Raw genomic sequence first — 24,320 nt, 5'->3', positions numbered from 1 at the left:
AAGAATAAGAATCAGGTAGATCACTGGGTTGGTTCCCAAGTAAACATGATTAGCACTTAGAGGTAATAAGAGCCACTCATAGATTACAAAACCAAGGAAAGCAGGGGAAGGGGAACTGAGCAATAAGCAGACTAGTAGCATCTCAAATAAACCGTGCAAACTAAAGAAAACATAACTCTTAGCAAGGGTTGCCAGGTCCCTATTCACAACCGGCGGGAGGTTTTGTGGGTGGAGCCCGAGGAGGGCAGGGTTTGGGGAGGGGAGGGACTTCAATGCCATACAAAATAGATTTTTTTTAATTAGCCTACCTCTCTTTGCATTCATGTTTTAGGGCTGTACAAGGTCCTTCTTTTGGCATCCCTGTACAAAGAAAAGAATTTCCAAGTTAATGGATGTGTTTTCCTTTCAGTAGGGTTGCAGGTCCCTCTTCGCCACCTGCGGGAGGTCTTTGGGGTGGAGCCTGAGGACGGCGGGGTTTGGGGAGGGGAGGGACTTCAGTGCCATAGAGTCCAATTGCCAAAGCGGCCATTTTCTCCAGGTGAACTGATCTCTATCTCCTGGAGACCAGTTGTAATAGCAGGAGATCTCCAGCTAGAACCTGGAGGTTGGCAACCCTGCTCTTAGCAGATAATATAACTAACCAAAAAGAGGAAAAAATTATGTTCATAGGGTTGCCATGTCCCTCTTTGCCACCAGCGGGAGGTTTTTCGGGCACAGCCTGAGGAGGGCAGATTTTGGAGAGGGGAGGGACTTCAATGCCATAGAGTCCAACAGCCAAAGCGAGCATTTTCTCCAGGTGAACTGATCACTATCGGCTGGAGACCAGTTGTAATAGCAGGAGATCTCCAGCTAGAACCTGGAGGTTGGCAACCCTGCTCTTAGCAGATAATATAACTAACCAAAAAGAGGAAAAAATTATGTTCATAGGGTTGCCATGTCCCTCTTTGCCACCAGCGGGAGGTTTTTCGGGCACAGCCTGAGGAGGGCAGATTTTGGAGAGGGGAGGGACTTCAATGCCATAGAGTCCAACAGCCAAAGCGAGCATTTTCTCCAGGTGAACTGATCTCTATCGGCTGGAGACCAGTTGTAATAGCAGGAGACCTCCAGCTAGTACCTGGAGGTTGGCAATAAGGTTGCCAACTGCCAGGTAGTAGCAGATTTCCTGCTAATTCACGGCCACGCAAACGTGATCACGTCACTTCCAGTTTACACCCGGAAGTGCCGCATCGCAACGGGCCTTTTACCACTCAAACACTAATGGTATTATTTTTGCCTTGTTGGAAAGTAGTTCCTACCACATTCCCCTTCAGATAGGGCTCTAGACAGGCTGGAAAGATCCCAGCAGGGTTTTAGTATGCAGGACTCCTGTTACGAACAGCGCCTCCCAAATGTCAACACATCCGGAGCTGTCACTGTCGGGATTTTGATGTCTAGCTGCACTATGGGAAGCGCAATGAAGTAATGTTTGCAATGGTCTCTGTAACATTTGGCAAGCAATTTGTTTTGGCTCTACGGGAGAAGGGGGAGAAATTGCTGGAACAATAAACATTAGATGCATGCAAAATGTGCTTTCCCATGAAGTTATTCAACTGATCCTTAATTGCTCCCCAAAATGTCATAGCTCTAGAGAGCAGTAGTGCACACATCAAACCAGTTTGCTGGTATTCTTTCTTGATTTACAAATTATTATTTTTTTACCTGCATATGTGAGTATACAGAAATCCTTACCTTATCTATAGATAGGGTTGCCAGGTCATACCTGGCCTCCAGAAAGGGCTTAATCTCTGCAAGGCCGAGGGGCACGATAGGATGCTCTAGCAATTCCCTAATGCCTAATGTTTATCAGTTTTTTTAAAATGCACATCTTCCCCTCTACTAGGGTTGCCAACCTCCAGGTACTAGCTGGAGATCTCCTACTATTACAACTGATCTCCAGCCGATAGAGATCAGTTCACCTGGAGATAGTGTTGCCAACCTCCAGGTAGTGTCAGGAGATCTCCTGCTATTACAACTGGTCTCCAGCCGATAGAGATCAGATCACCTGAAGAAAATGGCCACTTTTGCAATTGGATTCTATGGCATTGAAGTCCCCTCCCCTCCCCAAATCCCGTCCTCCTCAGGCTCCACCCCAAAAACCTCCAGCCGGTGGGGAAGAGGGACCTGGCAACCCTACCCTCTACATGGTGTGTTAACACACTTGGACTGCAATCATTCTGGAAAGATCATAAACTCAGTTTGCAAAATATCAAAGCAAAACTATTACAGGCTTAAAAGGAATGGGAAAGATAACTGTAATCCCCCCTTTAAAGGGCTATAACAGCATGGGGATATTACAGTTCTGATATTAAAGGACCACGTAGGGTCAATGTTAAACCTTCCTGTTCCCCCATGTGGCACTGATCCAGGTTCGAGGGGTGGGGAGCTATAAACTGTAATCCTGCTTTAAAAGTTGTTGGTAAAACCCTGTCATGAATCTTACAGTCTCATAAGTTTTGACCTTTCCTGTATGATATAGCCTGCTCGTCCTCCATTATGTATTGAGGATAGGGATGCCAGCCTCCAGGTGGGACCTGGGGATCCTCCAGAATTACAGCTCAACTTCAGACTACAGATATCAGTTTCCCTGGAGAAAAGAGATGCTTTGGAGGATAGACTCTAAGGCATTGTACCTCACGGAGGTACCTGTCCTTCCTAAGCTCCACCCCCAAATCTCCAGGAATTTCCCAACCTAGACCTGGCAACCCTAGAGAACAGGGACCTTAGCAGTGTGTAATGCCAGAGCCCACTCTCCAAAGCAGTAGGGTTGCCGGGTCCCTTTTCGCCACCGGCGGGAGGTTTTGGGGGGCAGGGCCTGAGGAGGATGGGGTTTGGGGAGGGGAGGGACTTCAATGCCATAGAGTCCAATTGCCAAAGCGGCCATTTTCTCCAGGGGAACTGATCTCTATCGGCTGGAGATCAGTTGTCTTAGCAGGAGACCTCCAGCTAGTACCTGGAGGTTCAATACAATTCCTCATGCTTATTTACAGGGGTTAAGCAAAACAGGCAAGCACTGATGTCTACAACAACAGTATAATGCAAGGAATAATCCAAATGTACAAACAAAAAATACATAGGTACATCTTATAGTGAAAGTCGCGAAGCAGCATGAAACTGCATTCAATCCTTGCCGTGGCATAGGAATTCAAGCCCGAAAGCCAGAGACTGAAGGCACCCTGGGACAAGTTCACGCTGTTTGTGTAGCAGAAACGAAAGCCCAGAGAAGTGTTCCACATGGAGGGGACACAATCTTCTGCCCGGAACAAGTAGGGTTTATAGATGTAAAGCTAGATCTCAAGATGGGAACCCGGTATAAACTCCCATTTCGCCATAACTTTTTCCATCGGGAATGTATTTTACATGGCGTGAGATGGATGTCTGTCTCAAGACGCCAGAGAAGTATGTAACTCACAGTTCAAACGGAGCGCCATTTTCTCCAGGGGAACTGATCTCTATCGGCAGGAGATCAGTTGTCATAGCAGGAGATCTCCAGCTAGTACCTGGAGGTTGGCAACCCTACAAAGCAGCCATTTCCTCCAAGGGAACCGATGTTTGTAGTCTGGAGCTCACTTGTAATTCCAGGAGATGCTCAGGATCCACCTGGATGTTGGCAACCCTTGCACCTACCCATTTATTTTCCTCAGCAAATACCTTGTTAGCCAAACTCCCTTAGCTGAGTTTATTGCCCAACTCTTAGACTAAAATGGGGGAAATCTTCAAGGGGGGGGGGGAGAGAGAAGCATTAAGCAACCTGACTGCTTGTTAGTCCTTCCCCATACAATTCTGCCCTTGCAACATCAGTAGGAACTTTGAGGAGAAAAAAAAAATGTTGGTCACAATGTATGTTTAAATAACATTTTGAGAGGTTCAATGAAATTTCTCTGAGGATTTTTTTAAAAAATCTCTTTGAAAATACCAACTGTCTGGATTATACAATTTGCAGGAGTTCAAGAGCAGCACCCAGAATGCAGTTTTCATAAACAGGATGGGATTCTTGAAACATTTCTCAATCTCTGCTGGAAACCAAAGTCCACATTCCCCCCTTGAATAATCAAGTCACAAATCTACAGGACCAGAAAAGACATTTTGAGAGCTCATTATTTCTCTCTCTCTCTCTCTCTCTCTCTCTCTCTCTCTCTCTCTCTCCAGTTTCTTTTTCACTTCTCTTCAGTTTCTTAACACTTTTCAAAAAATATATATATATTTGCCTGCATGGAATTCAGCAGAAGTAGACAACGTTCTGTCTGCTCCCATATCATTACTACCATGGGGGAGAAATGTCAGAAATATTACCAGTCAGTTTTCAAAAAGGTATTGCCGTATACAATTTAGAAAGCTGTTTTCCAGGGGGGTGGGAAATTATAGGGTTGGGTTAAGCAGGTACCTTAACGGAAAGCAAAAGATATTGCATATGGATTAGGTCTTTAAAAAAAAAAAAACTCCCATTTTCAATAGTTAATGTGCATCTCTAACTAATTTGGATTTCATTGCAAGTCACATATAGTTACTTCTGTACAACAGTCGGATTCCATATTATGCTGGACAGCCATTTATTTGCTGTGTTTTGAGCACTTTATGGAAACAATATAACACTCTCACCACGATCTACCAGGCCCCTATGGGAGCCACAGTGGTGGACTAAATGAGCTTGATTTGATCCAGTAGAACATATTTTTGTGCTTCTTTTGTATCACTTGACAAAGCTGTACAAGTTTATTTAGAACATTTTATGCCACCTCTCCAGGAACCTGCCTAAGGAGACTTACAAAATAAAAAGAATAAAAGAAAATCATTAAAAGCTATTAAGTGAAATCAAACATTTTTTAAAAAAAACCAGCCGAGCATGAAAACATAGATCATGTAAACAGACCACAGACATAGGATTGCCAACGTCCAGGTACTGGAAGAGATCCAAACAGCACTCACAAAGTATGGAAATAAGAAATTAATTTATGAAGTGCATAAAGGTGCAAGAAGGTGAGCATAAATATATACAAAATGCAATACAATAAGATACACATACAAAATTTTCAATAACAGTCCAGCATAGTATAAAGTACAAAAATTATAAATATCCTGTAAATCAGGTAAGTGAATATATACTGTCCGTAATAGACTTTTTTATTTGCTTGCAGACAGCTGGAAAACAGAGTTCTGAGGCAAGAGCCACAACAAGAGAATGTCAGGACATGTCATCTAGATCTGGATCACGTTTCGCGTTGGCTTCATCAACTATATGTATTCAAAGAAATTCACAGTATAAATCTAATTTCAAGCAGGACCAGAGGGATTTCTACATAGGTCTCCAAGGCATCAGAACCTGTGTTCAGGATGCTCTTTAGCATTGGTAAGCCAAATAGGTTTAGTTTGTAAGAATCCTTAAACCCAATGGACTCTAAGTGTTCCAATATATGGAAAGATCACTGCACTTAGGTTCCCATTCAAAGAATAGGAATTCTAAGGGTCTTTATCCTCTTCTAGGAATAGAGCAGTCTCACAAGAAGACTGTAAGTAAGATATGTTGAAATATCCAGATCTTGATACTTCAAGATACCTCAGAGAACTGCTGTCCATGCAAGGATCAGAGTCTCAGTGTTTTACATCTCAGGCCTCTGAGATGGAGAAATGTTACTTCAGACAGCTGCAGTCTGCCAGCAATAACACTCTGAAGTACTGGCTGTACTGTGGCTGTATTTATACCCTTTCTAAACTCATTAAGAGTAAAGAGAAATCCTTTATCTTCTCTTTCTTATCCATCAAGACATCTGATATGATGAGCAGTGCAATAATATTTTAGTAGCAGCAGCTCATGTCTCCATGACCATATTTGGACTTCCTTTCCTTTCAGTCCACTTTGCTTAAAGTATAAACACTTATTTCTGAGTTTCATGATCACATTATATACATAATTTTTATACCATCCTCTTTGTTAGGACAATACACATTAAATGAGACTACTTAGAAATCTGTAGCACAATGTTTAACTATATAACTCATAAAACACAATTATAGCTTACATTGTCACCTGCAAAGTGACATTGTTTACATTTGTCAGTTACATAGCCTTGAGCGAGATTACAGAAGAGCAAGAAAGCATATTACTCATATCTTTGAGAGAACTTTAATGCCTTTGTGCTATAAAAAGCACAGTTTAAGCTATTAATGCACTCTTAGTACATTAAGATATCTTGAGACCTTGAGAAAGGCAAAAGTGTTCTGCTTTTGAGATTCTGACATCTGGCAACTGAGTCAGAAAGGTGATTTTGGTCACATCTTATTGATAGATAAGGAAAGGTGCTCTGCTCATCCTCCTCAAGGACAAAACCAGAGTGACATAATTAGTTAGCTCTTGATAGAGCTGACCTTGAGAGAATTCTGTCAGCCGGTCAGCATTACACAGACTTTCATTATACATTACACAAACCTCTGCAGTGGCTCAGTTTGCATGATGTGTTTAAGCTCTATATGGAATTAATTCTGCACATGTTCACAGAATACCATAATTATGTCAGAGACTGTGACAGCTGCTTGTTTAGGGTTGCCGGCTCCAGGTTGGGAAATACCTGGAGATTTTGGGGATGAAGCCTGAGGGGGTGGAGCCTGAGGAGGGCAAGGTTTGGAGAGAGGAGGGACTTCAGTGCCAGAGAGTCCAATTGCCAAAGCGGCCATTTTCTCCAGGGGAATGGATCTCTGTTGCCTGGAGAACAGCTGTAATAGCGGGAGATCTCCAGCCACCACCTGGAGGTTGGCAACCTTACTTATGGTGTGTGTGTTTTGTGTGTGTGTGTATTTTTGAAAGAATACTTAAAAAGCTTTGGCACCCTTGGCCTTTGTGAAAGAAGTTGCTTGGGCTCAAAAGTGAGAATCTTTTCCAGTTCTACAGAATCTTCACAAGAGCGGAGCATCAGTAACTCCCACATAATCTTTTCAATGTGAGCACATAGGTAAACTGTACGTCTTTCCCTAATACACATTTGTAAGATCTACTGTCACGTCTACCATGGTCTCATATCTCATGTGAAAAGTCCCCCCCCCCCAAAAAAAAAAAAAACGTGAGGATTAATTTTTTACCAGCTTAAGTCAATTGACAGGGGTTGTACGCCCATCTGTCATAGCAATGTGGGAAAGAGAGAAGGTATACCTTTAATTTATATAATGGCATACCTGGATTTATATAATGATATGTAGAGGTATTTTTAGTTTTCGTTCCTGTAATTTTTGTTCACGGCGTGCTTGTCAAACCCACGTTCCCAAAGCCGTATGTGGCTCTCTGACAATGCGAAGGCAGCCTGCCAGGTCCTTGATTAAACTCTGTTTGTGACCTGCCAGCAGCATCAAGATTCATTGATCAATGTTGGTGTCACACTGTGACTCCGCCATGCGCCAAGGATATGCACTGCCTACACTGCAGCAGTATGAAACACACCAACAGGGTGGTTGCGGCTGACAAAGAAAGAACACGGGCCTTCTCAGTTGATATGATTTTGGTGCTCTTTGGGAAAGTATGTTACACAGTGTCCTCTGGATACATGTGACACATTTGCCATTTTGTGTGACTAGGGCAATGAGAGCCAGTGTGGTGAAGTGGTTAAGAGCAGCGGGATCTAATCTGGAGAATCGGGTTTGATTCCCCACTCCTACACCTGAAGCCAGCTGGATGACCTTGGGGCAGTCACAGTTCTCTCAGAACTTTCTCAGCCTCACCTACCTCACAAGGTGCCTGTTGAGGGGAAGGGAAAGTGATTGCAAGCCACTTTGAGACTGCTTAAAGGTAGAGAAAAGCAGTGTATAAACACCAACTCCTCCTCCTCACATGGACACATGAACACATATACTGAATCAGACCCTTGGTCCATCCAAGTCTGTATTGTCTACTCAGACTGGCAGCGGCTCTCCAGGGTCTCAGGCAAAGGTCTTTCACGTCACCTACTTGCCTGGTCCCTTTAACTGGGGATGCCGGGGACTGAATCCGGGACCTTCTGCATGCCAAGCAGATGCTCTACAAACTGAGCTAAGGCCCCTTCTCCTCCTCCTCCTAGCATCATTATGCTTGAGCTTGTACCTTTAAAAATCTGGGTTTCTGATTACATGTTCTGAATCTGGAAAACATGCACAATGCCCTGTTCACACAAAATGGTGACTACCTGCATTGAAAAGATTGCATATAGTACACTGTCCTGGTACATAAGGTAGGCACACCAGACTCTTCCAAGAGTTTGTAAAGAGATCCTCACTGGATCAGCCCAAAGGTCCGGCATACTGTTTCCCATAGCGGCAAAGTTCATGCCTCTGTGAAGTCTACAACCAGCGCATGAAGGCAACAGCCTTTGCTGTGGTTAGCCCACAGTGACTGGCATTCTGTGGCTTACTGCCTCTGAACATGGAAATTCAACCAATTAATCATCATGGCTAGCAGCTATTGATGGTCCTATCCTCCATAGATTTGTCTAAACTTCTTTTGGAGCTGTTCAAACTAACAGCCGCCCTGACCTGGATAGCCCAGGCAGGCCTGATATCATCAGATCTCAGAAGCTAAGCAGGGTTGACCCTCGCACGTGTTTGGATGGGAGACCTCCGAGGAATACCAGGGTCATGACACGGAGCCAGGCAATGGCAAACCACCTCTGAATGTCTCTTGCCTTGAAAACCCAACAAGGTTGCTGTGAGTCAGATGTGACTTGATGGCAAAAACAACCCCCCCCCCAAAAAAACCCAACAACTAATAGCCATCACTGCATCCTATAGCAGCAAAATCCAACTACATAGTTGATTGCAAATACATGTTAGGACAGTGTGGTGTAGGAGAGCCAGCATGGTGTCGTGGTTAAGAGCGGTAGTTTGGAGCGGTGGACTCTAATCTGGAGAACCGGCTTTGATTCCCCACTCCTACACATGAAGCCAGCTGGGTGACCTTGGGCTAGTCACAGCTCACTTTGAGCTCTCTCAGCTCCACCTACCTCACAGGGTGTCTGTTGTGGGGAGGGGAAGGGAAAGTGATTGTAAGCTGGTTTGATTCTTCCTTAAGTGGTAGAGAAAGTTGGCTTATAAAAACCAACTCTTCTTCTTTAGTCATTCCATACGCTAGCACAATGGTATTTAACAAGTCATATATTCATCCAACCTCGTATGCTACTGATCCTTCTTCCATTGTGAGGATTTCTTTCTCTTGAAGTGTTAGACGTGCCTTCAGAAACATATTTCTATGTGAGATGCTTTATTCAGCTGACAGAGGAACTAGCAACGTGGGCTGGATCCTTTTCCTACAAAGCAAGAGTTGCTATAGCCAAATGCTACAATGTGTGCCTACTGTGGCTATGTAAAGCCTCTCCGGAGGCACAGAAACAGATTCCCTGTAAATACGCATTGGCCTATGGTCCATTAACCCCCCCACAATATGTACTGTTGTTAATTATTATGTTAATTATTTTCTTGGTGACCAGTTCCCCACATTTTCACATATTTTATGCATCTGGGCTCTTATTAATATACAAAATTCAAAGCCCAGAATTATTGTTTTTCTACAAGCCAAATGTCTTTGTGCTGTCCCTCATTATTTCCTAAGATTTGTTCTCTGTTATTTATTAACCGTCCAGTGACCCATAAATAGAACTACAGGGATGCCAGGATCCCAGCTCTACTTCTTTGTGTGTGTAAAGTGCCTTCAAGTCGCAGCCGACTTATGGCGACCCCTTTTGGGGGGTTTCATGGCAAGAGACTAACAGAGGTGGTTTGCCAGTGCCTTCCTCTGCACAGCAACCCTGGTATTCCTTGGTCAGGTCTCCTATCCAAATACTAACCAGGGCTGACCCTGCTTAGCTTCTGAGATGGGATGAGATCAGGCTAGCCTGGGCCATCCAGGTCAGGGCCCACTTCTTTATACTTATGCAAAGTTCTATGTTTAGATAGGCTGTACAGACTGTAAGATACATTACTGAAGGGGAAATCCCTCTTCTTTTCCCATGCAAGTCCAGTAACTTCCCTTTTGTTCATGAAAAGGTACACTAGGCTATGTACTTTGGTGATCTACCAGACTTTGTGGTACAGTTTCCACATGCCCAAACCTCACCCAAGGCTGATTACAAAATATAAAAACAGAGTTCTCCATCATGGTTAGGGTTGTCAGGTCCCTCTTTGCCACCGGAGGGAGGTTTTTGGGGCAGAGCCTGAGGAGGGTGGGGTTTGAGGAGGGGAAGGACTTCGATGCCATAGAGTCCAATTGCCAAAGTGGCCATTTTCTCCAGGTGAACTGATCTCTATCGGCTGGAGATCAGTTGTAATAGCAGGAGATCTCCAGCTAATACCCGGAGGATGGCAACCCTAATCATGGTGCCTGTTAACTATTGGAGATTTGATTGGCTGTGCGGATTTTTTAAAATGTTTCTTTGGCAGCAGCTGCCAGTACAGCACAAAGATTGATACTGTGTTACCGAAGATAAAATGTGGCAACCCAGTTCACCAGATTAGAGTCCACTGCTCATGTGTAAGAGTGGGGAAATCAACCCGGTTCACCAGATTAGAGTCCGCCGCTCATGTGTAAGAGTGGGGAAATCAACCCAGTTCACCAGATTAGAGTCCACTGCTCATGTGTAAGAGTGGGGAAATCAACCCCGGTTCTCCAGATTAGAGTCTACCGCTCTTAACCACTACACCACACTGGCTGAGGGTGGGGGGACACTTGGGAATTAGCTATATAGATTATTTATATTAAAAGGCTTATACACAGACATGGAAAGTGAAATCAAAACAGAGATTTAGAGGTGGGGAGAACTAGGATGAAAAATTTAAAATCTCCCCCTTTAAAAAACCCCTCTCTTAAATCAGTCTCTGCTGATATAAAACTGGACCACCAAGGAAGTTTAGGGTTGCTATGCAGAGGCAGGCAATGGTAAACCACTGTTCGTCACTTGCCTTGAAAACCCTACGGAGTCGCATTTTCCATCACCACCAAAACAAAATTCCTTGCCTTCCCCGCCTCCTCATTGCTTGTTATATGCTATTTAGAGATTCTTACTTATTTATTCCTGTGATTGCTACCTCCTGGAGATATAATGGGGCTACAGGCTTATGGAGATATTCCTGACTTAATTAATAGAAGATTAGGATTTTAATTATATTAATTCCATTACATAAAGACCATGCTTCATACTTTTTGCTAGCCCTTATGAAAAATCCTCAATAAAATATTAATAACAATAAATAGCTATCAATTGTTGCCAACTGTAGAAGGAAAAGGGTTGCTAGCATTTCCATACTTGCAGCCTCCCAATATGAATGTAATTACATTTCAACAATAGGAAATCAAAACACTCTGGACGACCATTGAGTGCAATTTTTAATCTTGCCGACTTCCATGGGTCTGTTAAAACCTGCAGCCTTTCGTCCGTAATCTGCAATTCATTTACTCTAGTGAAAAAGCAATTTTCATCAGGATTTAAGATTTATTTTTCTAAAGGACTTTTGCTTTTCACCAAGATCTTACTCAGCAGGTCTTGTGTTTTCCTTTAACACGCTTGTGAGTGTGTATGTGTGTGGGGGGGTGCTGAGCCTTTATTCCTTACTGCTTGCACATACCTGAAAAGGTAAAAGGTAAAGGTCCCCTGTGCAAGCACCGGGTCATTCCTACCTAAAAAGGACATGTGTCATTTTATACACATGGACACAATTGATGTGCTAAGCATATGCTTTAAGTTTGGGTAAGTGATTACAATGCAAAAAAAATGGTTATTAAGAGTGTATAGGTCTTTGAATTAGCCTGTGACAAAAGGATGGTAATGTCTCTTAATGACTGTAGATATCTCCTCAATGGACCTTTAAGTACCCAGAAATTACTCCGGCCAAGTGCCCACCAGGGATTGAAAGAGATGATCCTCCCTGTGAGCTGATGGGAGGGTAGAATGTGAACGTATGTCATAAATGGAAGGTTGAGATGCTGGAAAAGACAGAAAGAGGAGCAGACAGACTCCGCTGGAGTTGGTTGAAACATCTGGGGGTGCAGGAGCTTTCTGTCCAGGGATCTGGTGTGGGGCGCTAGATTTAAGCCATCACTGGTGGTGTAAAGGGCATGTCTGGCTTGCGAGGGAGGGAGGAGGATCAGCTGTGCCAACTCCTAGGTGGAGGAGAATAATAATAAGAAGAGTTGGTTTTTATATCCCAACTTTCTCTACCACTTAAGGAAGAACAAACCAGCTTACAGTTACATTCCCTTCCCTCCCCACAACAGACATCCTGTGAGGTAGGTGGGGCTGAGACAGCCCAAGGCCACCCAGCTGGCTTCATGTGAAGGAATGGGGAAACCAACTTGGTTCACCAGATTAGAGTCCACTGCGCATGTGGAGGAATGGGGAATCAAACCCGGTTCTCCAGATTTGAGTCCACTGCTCCAAACCACTGCTCTTAACCACACCACCACACTGGGTCTCAGTGTGGGCAGTGGTGGTAGAGACAGACAGGTGGGATGGGAGTAGGGTTGCCAACCTCCAGGTACTAGCTGTAGATCTGCTATTACAACTGATCTCCAGTGGTTAGAGATCAGTTCCCCTGGAGAAAATGGCTGCTTTGGCAATTGGACTCTATGGCATTGAATTCCCTCCCCTCTCCAAACTCTGCTCTCCTCAGGCTCCGCCCCTAAAACCTCCCACTGGATGTGAAGAGGGACCTGGCAACCCTAGATGGGAGGTTGCTCCCCCCTCCCCTCAAGTCACCTCAGTGGGCCTCATTGGGCATCCTGAAGGAAGCTGGGAAATTGTTACGTCTCTACATTTTAAGCCTAACTGTTCCCCTTCCATTGTTCCTGTTTGAAATAAAATAGTTTAAAAAGATTTCAATAGTGGCTGTTACCATGGCAAATTGCTATAGCAACTGGGGGTGGGGATGCCCAAGGTTTTACTCTCTAAATGAAGCCAATCTTTATTTAAAGATGAACTGCTTCAGCCTTCAAATCAAGGGATATATTATCATGTTTTTCCCTTGAGTTCATTTTTTGACATTCAATTAAAAATACTAAGCACAAATAATTTAAGATTGCTAAATCCATCTTGTAAGAGCCCCGTGGCACAGAGTGGTAAACTGCAGTACTGCAGTCCAAGCTCTGCTCACAACCTGAGTTCGATCCCAACGGAAGAAGGTTTCAGGTAGCCGGCTCAAGGTTGACTCAGCCTTCCATCCTTCCGAGGTCGGTGAAATGAGTACCCAGCTTGCTGGGGGTAAAGGGAAGATGACTGGGGAAGGCACTGGAAAACCACCCCGTAAACAAAGTCTGCCTAGAAAACGTCAGGATGTGACATCACTCCATGGGTCAGGAATGACCCGGTGCTTGCACAGGGGACCTTTACCTTTTAAAGTCCATCTTGGGAAATGTTTGGAGATTTGGTAGTGGCATTTGGGAGAGAGGGTTTAGGGAGGAAAGGGAGCTCAGTGGGGCATAATGCCATAGAGTTCACCCTCCCAAGCAGCCATTCTCTCCAGGAGAACTGCTCTCTGTAGCCTGGAGATCAGTTGTCATTCCAGGAGACCTCCAGGCCCCACCTGGAGATTGGCAACCCTAGGTGTCAAAGAGGAGAAGGTAAATGATTTGGAAATTCTATCCCTCTCCTCTCACCAAAGCGCCTCCTCCTGGATAGAGGTACTGATGAATCCTGTACTCCCCTTGGATTTGTGCTTAAACTGTACAAGGGCATAGTGTATATTAGTTCCAGGTTAGCCAGGGTCTTTCTGGCTTATTAGCAGCCTGTAGAAATAAATATGGAACAGAATAGGAATAGACCTGAGATGCTACATTTAAATGTGTACAGAATGTCTGTTCTGGCTTATCATTGCCAATCAGAGCAGGTATATGTGGGTTGTTTTGCAATTTCCTTTATTCTTGATGTTCCTCCTCTCCCCCCCCCCCCCCAAGATGCATTTATAATAACTTTCGCACACCTTTGTTGACAAGCTGTAATAAATTATCATGGCTTGGGAACTTCAGGGCTAGGAGAAGCACAACATTTTATTGTAATGAACCTAATTTGTCAATGTCCTTAAAAAAGGGGGGGCAGAGACGGAAACTTTTAGAGGATAGAGCCGTGTTGGCGAACCTATGGCACGGGTGCCACTTCCGGCACTCGTAGCCCTCTCTGCCGGCACGCGCGGTTCCTCCAAGCCGCTGGCCTTTCCGGCTCTGCCCTGCCCCGGATGGGGGAGGCTGTAGCCCAGGGTGGGGAACCTCCGACATCTTTGGCGGTGGCCCCCGGACTCTCCCACAGAAGCTGCCGCCATTGCTGCCACTGGAGCGTGCGTGGCCGGCCAGGTGGGTGGGAGAGCGGGGAACAGAAGCCGAGCGCCCACATTCGGCATGGCCAGCGGCTTCTCCGGCGCCCTCTGTGCGGGTGGAGGGGCGTGGCTGGCCGGTGGGTGCGAAGGAGGCGTCCTCTGCCCTACCCTGCTCGCCTCTCACAAGCCTGCCGCCGCTGCCACACCCCACTGAGTGGCAAATCCAAGGCAAAACCTCCCATGCATAAATGGCCTCTTTCTTTTTGTCTCCCTCTGTCCTTTTCTTTCCCTACTTTTCTTTCTCTCCCTTGCTCCATTTCCTTCTCCCTTTCTCTCTCTTTTTCTTTCTTTCTCTCCCTCCCTTCCTTCCCTTTCTTTCTCCCTTCCCTTCTTTCCTTCCTTCCTTCTTTCCCTCCAGCGGCTTCTCCAGCGCCCTCTGGGTCTGTGCGGGTGGAGGGGTGTGCAGTCCTATTCCACCTTTGAAGTGCCCACAAGCCATCCTTCAAACACCTTTCCATTTGTCTTGATATGTAGAGAGAAAACACTAAGGAACCGGTTGCCAATCTCCAGGTACTAGCTGGAGATCTCCTGCTATTACAAGTGATCTCCAACCAATAGAGATCAGTTCCCCTGGAAAAAATTGCCACTTTGGCAATTGGACTCTATGGCACTGAAGTCCTTCCCCAAACCCCGCCCTCCTCAGGCGCCACCCCAAAAACCTCCCACTCATGGCGAAGAGGAACTTGGCAACCCTAGCCTCTCCCTCTGGGCCCCCTCTGGGGGTGGTATTCAGGTTAAATTGCCGCATTGGCACTCGGCGATAAATAAGTGGGTTTTTGGTTGCAGTTTGGGCACTCGGTCTCTAAAAGGTTCACCATCACTGGGATAGAGCATTACAGAAAATTAATCCTAAAAGAGGGCTTTCTTCTCATATCTTCACATGGCTTGCATATTCTGTACAATCTGCCAAAATGTTTACTCTCCCTGTGTCTCTCACTAAGTTGCACGTCCCAAACAGACTGCCTGGCAAAGCCGGCCTCTCTTCCGATGTCTTACACTCCAGTTCAGTTCTATGCTTGCTCAAAGCCCTTTTTTTAAATGCCACCTTTAAAATGCCTATTCACAGTCCCGACACAAAAGGAGAAATTCCAGCCTCCCACCTCCCGCTCATCTGCTCCTTTGCTCATTCCATTAGCAACCGGCTGTTTGCATAGCTAACAACGCGGCTATGATTTTGCACCCTTCCTTGAGGGGATTCTTCGAGGCGTGGGTGGAGCAAACACAAATGGTCGCATTAAAGGGGCTATTAAGAAATGCAAAACAGGTATGCGCTGGCTTTGCAGTCTCTTCCTGAATGATGGTTCAGCGTGGAAAAACTCAAAAAAAATATGCAGGGCACTTCAGCCTGGAACGCGCTGCTAATTACCAAGCATAAATGGCCTTTGTCTTTTTAAGCAACGTACCTGTTGTGAGACTGAAAATTATTCTTGCAATGTGCTGAAACCCAGATGGAACTTTACAAAATAATGATAATAATTGCAGATTCTGATGAGGGCTGGAGTAGGATAAAACCTTGTCTCAGACATGGGTGGCCCCGTCTCTTCATGAGCCTTTCATAGTAGCAAACACTATCTTATGCTAATATTATGGAGTAAATCAGTTGATCTGATGTCCCTACCTTGTGCCAAGTATAACTAGGGTTGCCAGGACATACCTGGCAATCAGTGGGAACTTGGGGGATAGATAGGGTTGCCAACCTCCTGATAGTAGCTGGAGATTTCCTGCTATTACAACTGATCTCCAGCCGATAGAGATCAGTTCACCTGGAGAAAATATATGCTTTAACAATTGGACTCTATGGCATTGAAGTCCCTCCCCTCCCTCCTAAGGCTCCGGCTCTAAAACCTCCTGCTGGTGGCAAAGAGGGACCTGGCAACCCTACCCAAAAGGCACTATCCGGAGGAACCTCCATGGTCCCTGGAATTAGGGAAATTTTGAGGGATGGGGACTGGGGAGCTACCATTTTTGGCATCCCTGTCATCACGATGTTTCTTCTGACACAGACCATAGAGTTTGGGGTGAATGCTAGAGTGTTGCCCCATTGCATTGACATCACTTAAGGTTTGCACTGGAAGTGATGCGATCATGCTGGGGGGGGTGCCGATTTCCCCCCTCCACACGCACACACCAGTGGCAGGGAATGAGAAGCCTGAACAGGATGTCTCCTACTTTTGCCTCCCTATCTGGGATTAGGGTTACCAACCTCCAGGTAATAGCTGGAGATCTCACACTATTACAACTGATCTCCAGCCGATAGAGATCAGTTCACCTGGGGAAAATGGCTGCTTTGGCAATTGGATTCTATGGCATTGAAGTCCGTCCCCTCCCCAAACCCTCCCCTCCTCAGGCTCTGCCCAAAAACCTCCCGCTGGTAGCTAAGAGGGACCTGGCAATCAGTGGGAAATTGGGGGATAGGTAAGGTTGCCAACCTCCAGGTACTAGCTGGAGATCTCCTCCTGCTATTACAACTGATCTCCAGCCGATAGAGATCAGTTCACCTTTCCTCCCTCCCTCCTTTCCTTCCTCCCACCCCTTCCTTTCCCTCCTTTCTCCTCCCCTTCATTTCTTCTCTTCTCCATATTATTTCTTAAGCATTCTCCTTTCCCTTTTTAACCCCTTCCTTGTTGGACCGTTGACCCTCTGTGGTTGGGGGTCTCCCACTTCTACATAGGGTGGAGATCGCCATCCCAACCTGTATACTCTGTAATGTGTGAAGAGGCATGTTGGTGTCTCTACGTTAAGCTGCTGTGGCTGACTGAAAGGTTGGTATCCCTACCTCAAACACAGACTCCTAGGTCACCCCAGGGGTGGGGTCCCTCAATTCTCTTGCGCTTGCAGAGAATCTTTCCCAAGGCAGAAGGAGGCTTCCTTTTACACAGCTGACGGGAAAGCCTTTTGCATCACAGGAAGTGATGCTAGCACAGAGGATCCAATCTCCTGTCCACAATCGCAGTGCCTCTCCTTTCTCCAACATACAGGCTATTTCATCTGTATTTGGGTATTTATCTCAGCCCTCAAGGACCTCAGAGCAGCATCCATCACCTATGGTTTATCCTCATACAAACCCTGTAAGAGTGAAAAGTTGTGAACAATGTAGTGTTTGTAGTGGTTGAGAACAGTGTAGTGGTTAAGAGCGGTGGTTTGGAGCGGTGGAGTCTGATCTGGAGAACCGGGTTGGATTTCCCACTCCTCCACATGAGCGGCGGACACTAATCTGGTGAACTGGATTGGATTCCCCCCCCCCACTCCTACACACAAAGCCAGCCGAGTGACCTTGGGCTAGTCACACTCTCTCAGCCCCACCTACCTCACAGGGTGTCTGTTGTGGGGGGGGGGGAAGGGAAGGTAATTGTAAGCCGGTTTGATTCTTCCTTAAGTGGGAGAGAAAGTTGGCATATAAAAACCGACTCTTCTTCCTCTTCTATCAATATATATCATATCAGCCTGGACCATTTACCCACCGCACCCCCAAGATTGTGGGAGAAAACTTGGCAAAGAGATGAGAATGATGCCAGAGCTCAAAAGCTGGGTGGTAAAAAACTCCCAAACATTAGGAACATTGTTTGATCAGACCATTGGTTGAGGAGAGATAGAACGCCGTTGCTGGTTCCAGGACTGAAGTGCCAGTTACCTGCAGTGCTGTATAGCAGGGCAATGATCCTGCAAACAAGAATAAAGCAATGTAATGGATGCATACCAAGTCAATAAAGGCAGAATAACTGTCGGTTGATAAACACTGGATTGAAGGACAAGTGAGCAAAATCCACAGCCCTTCATTTAAGGAATCTTCACCACTAGGGAGCACCAGTATACTAGTTCTTCCAGAGGCCTTTCCTTATAAAGGGAGGGGGAATCAAACCCAGTGCTATGAATATGGTCAACATAAATGCAACGTTAAGGTTGCATCTGAGGACCACCTCAATTGCGACAGTTTCAAGGGCTGAAAGGAAACTGACACCATCTTCAACGCATGCTCCTCAGACGCCTGAGTAGCCCTCCTGGGCCATGTCCGCACTTACCATTTGCGGCGCTGGCTTCCGCGGGCTTTCCTTGCATGTTCCCACTGCAACTCACCCAAAGGATTCCCAGGACGTCTCCAGAGCGCAATTTCGCCGCGTTAAGCGCATCCGCTTATACGGCGAGTTAAAAAAATAAAACGTCCTCCACACCCGGTGCCTTACAGTGGGAACATGCAAACTGTGTTCGATCCATTTCCTGCTGCCAGCCAACCTCCACACTCCCCTCGCCTCCCTTACTCACGCTGGACCAATCGCCGTCCTTGCTTGGAGAAGCCGACTGGGCATGCGTGGGAGCGTGCCGGTCTGGGCTTATCAAAAGCAGTGGACAAAGGCGGCGCGGTGGGAACAGAAATTTAAACTCGTCTTGGATGCTTTCGTACTGGACGAGTGTAAATAGCGAGGTAAGTTGCTGGTGCGTTCACGGGCCTGGTTTAACTGAAAAGTTCTACCATACAGCTTGGTGGTTGCTAGGGTTGCCAGGACCCTCTTCACCACCGGCAGGAGGTTTTTGGGGGGGAGCCTGAGGAGGATGGGGTTTGGAGAGGGGAGGGACTTCAATGCCATAGACTTCAATGCCATTTTCTCCAGGAGAACTGATCTCTAACCACTGGCGATCAGTTGTAATAGCAGATCTCCAGCTAGGGCGTGAGCGATCTACTGCAGGAAAGGTAAAGAAATGTAAACGGCTTATCCTTTTCCTCTTTTTTAATTTTTGTTAAATATTTTTTTATTTTCTTCATATAACATATCAGCATATAAAACAGCATATCCTTTCCCTCTTTTGTCTTCAAGGAGACTCTGCGACATTCCTTCCAAGAGGTGGCCCATCTACAGCCCTGAAGTTCGCTCCAGCCTTCCACAACCAAGATGGATGCAAGGAGACACTGTTGTCTCTGGCTACATGGCACTGTGCCATCCTATGCCCACCAGCTGTAGGCCTGTACATAGGGTTGCCAGGTCCCTCTTTGCAACCGGTGGGAGATTTTGGGGGCGGAGCCTGAAGAGGGCGGGGTTTGGGGAGGGGAGGGACTTCAGTGCCATAGAGTTCAATTGCCAAAGCGGCCATTTTTCTCCAGGTGAACTGATCTCTATCGGCTGGAGATCAGTTGAATTAGCAGGAGATCTCCTGCTACTACCTGGCAGTTGAAAACCCTACCTGTACACCATGTAGGGGTGTCCCAGGAATCCCCTGGGTATGGTCTGAGGCCATAACACAATTGCCAAAGCAGCAACCCTACTAAGAACTGATGAGTTGTTATTGTCTCCAGGTGGGGCCTGGAGATCTCCCGCTATTACAACTGTCGCCAGACAATAGAGATCAGCTCACCTGGAGAAAACAGCCACCTTGGCAATTGCACTCGATGGCATTGAAGACCCTCCCCTCCCCAAACCCCGCCCTCCTTAGGCTCCACCTCAAAAACATCTCACTGGTGGCGAAGAGGGACCTGGCAACCCTACCCAAACATCATTCTTGGAGAGGGGGTCAAAGAATTTGGAGCGTGCCCAGGCCAAGACACAATTGATTACTGTAGTGGATAGACGCCTTCCTGGCAGGAGGGAACAAGGCTAGTCGTATTCCACCAGCATAACAACTGTCAAGAGCATTTGCGTCTGTGAGTCCTGGCAACCTAAACAGTTCTGGACAAGAATACATTCATTTATTCCGATGACTCCTGACAGGCACCACCACCCCTCCCTCCAGCCTCGGCAGCAGCAATATCCACAGGATCATTTCTAGAACACGACACCATAAAAAGAAAGCCGCGGCAGCATCTGCGCTTTGTTTATGGTTCCATTAGCCTTTCCTGAACTGCAAATTATTTGGAAGCAGCTGGGGAAGTGCGGGTGGCGTGGGGAGAAACAGCGCTGGAAACATCGCTGCCCATGCCAGCCCTTTCGGGCTTTACGCTCTGCAAAGGTCTACGCTTACCTCTTTGCCATTATAAAAAATCATTAGCGGGAGCTGTCACATTTATAGTTTATAAATGCACCACAGGCTGCTTACCAAAAGGTATAGCAGCCTGCGCTGCATTTATAAACTATAAATATGACGGCTCCCGCTAATGATTTTTTATCCATTTATATATATATTTATATATATGGAGGCTTTTAACTACAAAACCTAGAAGAGCTTTGTAATAATGTTTGGGTGTTTTGTTTTTAAGGTTTCTAATATACAGAAGCAGGCTGCTTAGGTTTTTGGCGGGCAGGCAGGAGGGTGAGAATAAAGAAGGGTTGGTGCTTTCCTTTTGTGACGGCACTGTTCCTATGCTTTTGACTATGACCTGATGGGAAAATTGAGCGGGTGACCCTCTTCCTGGTACAGAGATAAATGGATGTGTTTTTTTTTGGGGGGGGTGGAAGCATTACTGGGTACATTTCTGGGTATCAGCCTGCTGTTAATACTAGAAGAGCAGGTCCAGAAGGAAGTGGCAGCCCTATCTATCACAAACAGGAAGTAGATGTTTACCATGTTTCTGATTGGTATAAATTGGCTGTGTGGTGTATAAATTGGCTGTGTAGTGTAGTGGTTAAAGTGTCAGATTAGGATCTGGGAAAACCAGATTCAAATCCCCACTCACGCCATGGAAGCTTGCTGGGAGAACTTGGGCCAGTCACACTCTCTCAGCCTTGACTCTGGCTAGTATTTAAGAACATAAGAAAACCCATGCTGGATCAGACCAAAGCCCATCAAGTCCAGCAGTCTGTTCACAAAGTGGCCAGCCAGGTGCCTCTAGGAAGCCCACAAACAAGACGAACACAGCAGCAGCATCCTGCCTGTGTTCCACAGCACCTAATGTAATAGGCAGGCTCCTCTGATACTATTTGGATGGGACACCTCCAAGGAATATCAGGGGCATGACGTGGAGGCAGGCAATGGCAAACCACCTCGAATCTCTCTTGCCTTGAAAACCCTATGGGGTCGCCATAAGTCAGCTATGACTTGACCGCAAAAAAAAATTGCCAACCAACCAGGGGGAAAGAAAACAGCCTGAGAGCAGCTTGAGTTGACTAAATTAATAGGTTAAGTTTCTCACAGCATGAAGAAAAGCCTGCCATCCATAGAGCTTGATTCGAGTTCAGTAACTGACAAAGAGAACTTTGACTGTCGAAAACTTGTACCCAGAAAATCTTGTTGTTCTCTAAGGTGCTGTTGGACTTGTATCTAGTTTTTCTACTGTAGACCAGCACTGAACCTATTGCCTGTGTAAGTCTGCACTAAGGTATAACAGCAAAGGCCAGTTAAAAAGTTGGCATTTACCTTCAGTTTGTGCCACAATTGTCACAGCTGCCTATTGGACAGTGCCTATGACATTATCAATGAAAAGTTACAACTCACCCACCCATGCCTATGTCCTTGTCTGACCTTGTTCACTTGTTAGAAGTTCTCTATTGTACACTTAAAAGCATGGAAGGTCTCGTGTATCCCAAACCAAGATTTTAAGAAGGGCCAACCCCAGAAAACTATCTTTCCAGCCTCATCAATGCCTTGCCATTTTGTAACTTTATTAATAAAGGTGTCAAAAACATTCTTACTCCACTTCAGGGCTGAGCATACAAATTTCCTCTTAATCAAGCCTGGATTGGTCAATTTCACACCTGGTTAGTCAATTTCAATAAGCTTGCCCCCTGGCTTGGAGGGAAAAAGTCCTGTCTCTTTAAGGGGCAGAAATGAACAGGAGAAGCTTCTCCTGGTATGGAGGTTGACATCAAGTGACAAATAACATCCCATTAAGCTTCTGTCCAAGAGATAGGACATTTTTCTTCAGGCCTGTCGGCAACTGTAAATTTCACCTTGCTTCTCATCTCAACAGGCTTTTTGTCCCGCCATTTTCTTTCCTTACCAAGGAGAAACTGTTCAACGCTTTCCCCCTCTTCTAAGTTTCTCTGCACATCCATTATCCGGGGAACGGACAAAGTGCTATATTGCCTCTTTACAAAGACAGGCGAGAATACAGAGCACAACCGTAGTGTGTGTGTGGGAAGGGGGGGGCGCCTTATCTTTGATCATCTCAATAAGCTTCAAGAAACTTGTAAAGGACCACAGCATGCTTTTAACAGTATCAGGAAGCATCCAGCCGGGTTAGCATCTGGAGCTTCGCAAGTAACTCAGCCCTATGTAATTATGTTAATTGCATTTAATTATACCCAGCGACCCACACATGCTGCTTTGGAGATAGGCACTATCAAACCGTAGTGAGTTAATTTAGAACGCAACTTCAACAAGCGTGCTACTTTAGGAAAGCAGATTCCAGCATGGTGCTCTTAACGTCCTGGGCCCCGTGAAGAGCCTGCAGCACTTGAGGCTAAAGCATCAATGAAACAACATGGGGAGGTGACCTAATCTGTGCTCTGAATCAGCAGACCGTGGGGAGGGCACTGTGAACGCTATTTGAGTTTGCACCCCACCCAGTCCTCTAGCATGATGGCACTATTTTATTTATTTTTATTTACTTCATTTATTTATACTCCCCTTTTCTCCCCAATGGGGACCCAAAATAGCTCACAACATTCAATGTTGCATAACAATGGGGAGGAGCCATGGCTCAGTGGTAGAGCATCTGCAAGCAGATTGTCTCAGGTTCCGTTCCTGACATCTCCAGTTAAAAGGAGTGGGTTTTGCGAAAGGCCTAGGGTCGCCAGCTCCAGGTTGGGAAATACCTGGAGATTTGGGGGGGGTGGAGCCTGAGGAGGGCGAGGTTAGGAGAGGGGAGGGACTTTGATGCCATGGAGTCCATTGCCTAAGCAGCAATTTTCTCCAGGTGAACTGATCTCTGTCACCAGGAGATCAGTTGTAATAGCGGAAGATCTCCAGCTATCACCTGGAGGCTGGCAACCCTAGAAAGGCCTCTACATAAAGCCCTGTTTTACAGGTATGAATCTGGCCCACTGTAGACTTTGGTACCACCCAAAGTATCCTTCTGTTCCTCCCCCTCCATTTACATGTTTATTTAAAAACACCCCCTTCACTTCTTCTTACCTGTCTCTCTCTTCACCGCTGGAAACCGAGTGGTTCTTGTTAGGATCCCTGTGTGGAAGGTTCTTTGTTAGTTGCTGCTGACAGCTGCTTCAGTCTTGACTATTAACCTCCTACCTCTTTTTGTGCCACAGTGTGAAGAGGAGTTGCTTGTCTTGCGTGCCTTATTATCCCCCACGACATTTCATCCCATTTCACTGGGGAACATCTGACGTTCTTGCGTCTCAGAATATTGCACACATTCTCTTTATTGTGAGAAGCAAGGAATCGACATTTTCCAAGTTGGTAGGCCGTGTTCCAAAGCTATCCCCACTCTGTCACTGCAAGGGTACTATGCCCTCATTGCCGGAGTAGAAGGGGCTGCGAAGTTGCGTGCTGCTAAGCCTTTGGGCCTCAACGCAACCGAGGCATTTACAAGTCACCAAAGATGTGGAGCTGCTCGGAAACAGCAGGACGAGCAGATCAAGACGATTTGTAGACCTAGAAAAGGAACTGCAGGTGTGTGGCTGTGAATCCTTACGCTGCATAATTAAAACTTTGCAATTCCTCTCTGGGGTGTATAAACAAATCACAGTGGGGTTTCTCAGCATTGCTTTTGGCAGGCAAGGGCATTTTGCGCTGTGCACAGGTGGAAATGGTTGCTTCATTTAAGGGCAGAGCTGAGGTTCCTTACCTTGTGTTGTTGTTGTTGTTGTCTGCATGGGAATGCATCACTTGTTTTGACTACCATTTAGTAGGGTTGCCGACTCCTGGTTAGGAAATTCCTGGAGATTTGGGGGCGGAGCCTGGAGATGGTGAAGTCTGGGGATGTGATGCCACAGAGTCTGCCCACCAAAGCGGCCAGTTTCTCCAAGGGAACTGATCCCTGTAGTTGTAATTCGAGGAGAACTCCAGTCCTCACCTGGAGGTTGGCAACCCTACCATAGTTGTAGACTTTCTTGCATTTTGCCTGTGCTGCCAGTCCTTTCTTCATCTTT

This window comes from Euleptes europaea, chromosome 4 (genome assembly GCF_029931775.1).
Source record: "Euleptes europaea isolate rEulEur1 chromosome 4, rEulEur1.hap1, whole genome shotgun sequence".
Lineage (NCBI taxonomy): Eukaryota > Metazoa > Chordata > Lepidosauria > Squamata > Sphaerodactylidae > Euleptes > Euleptes europaea.
The sequence above is the reverse complement of the archived record's forward strand: the minus strand, read 5'-3'. Positions refer to the sequence as shown.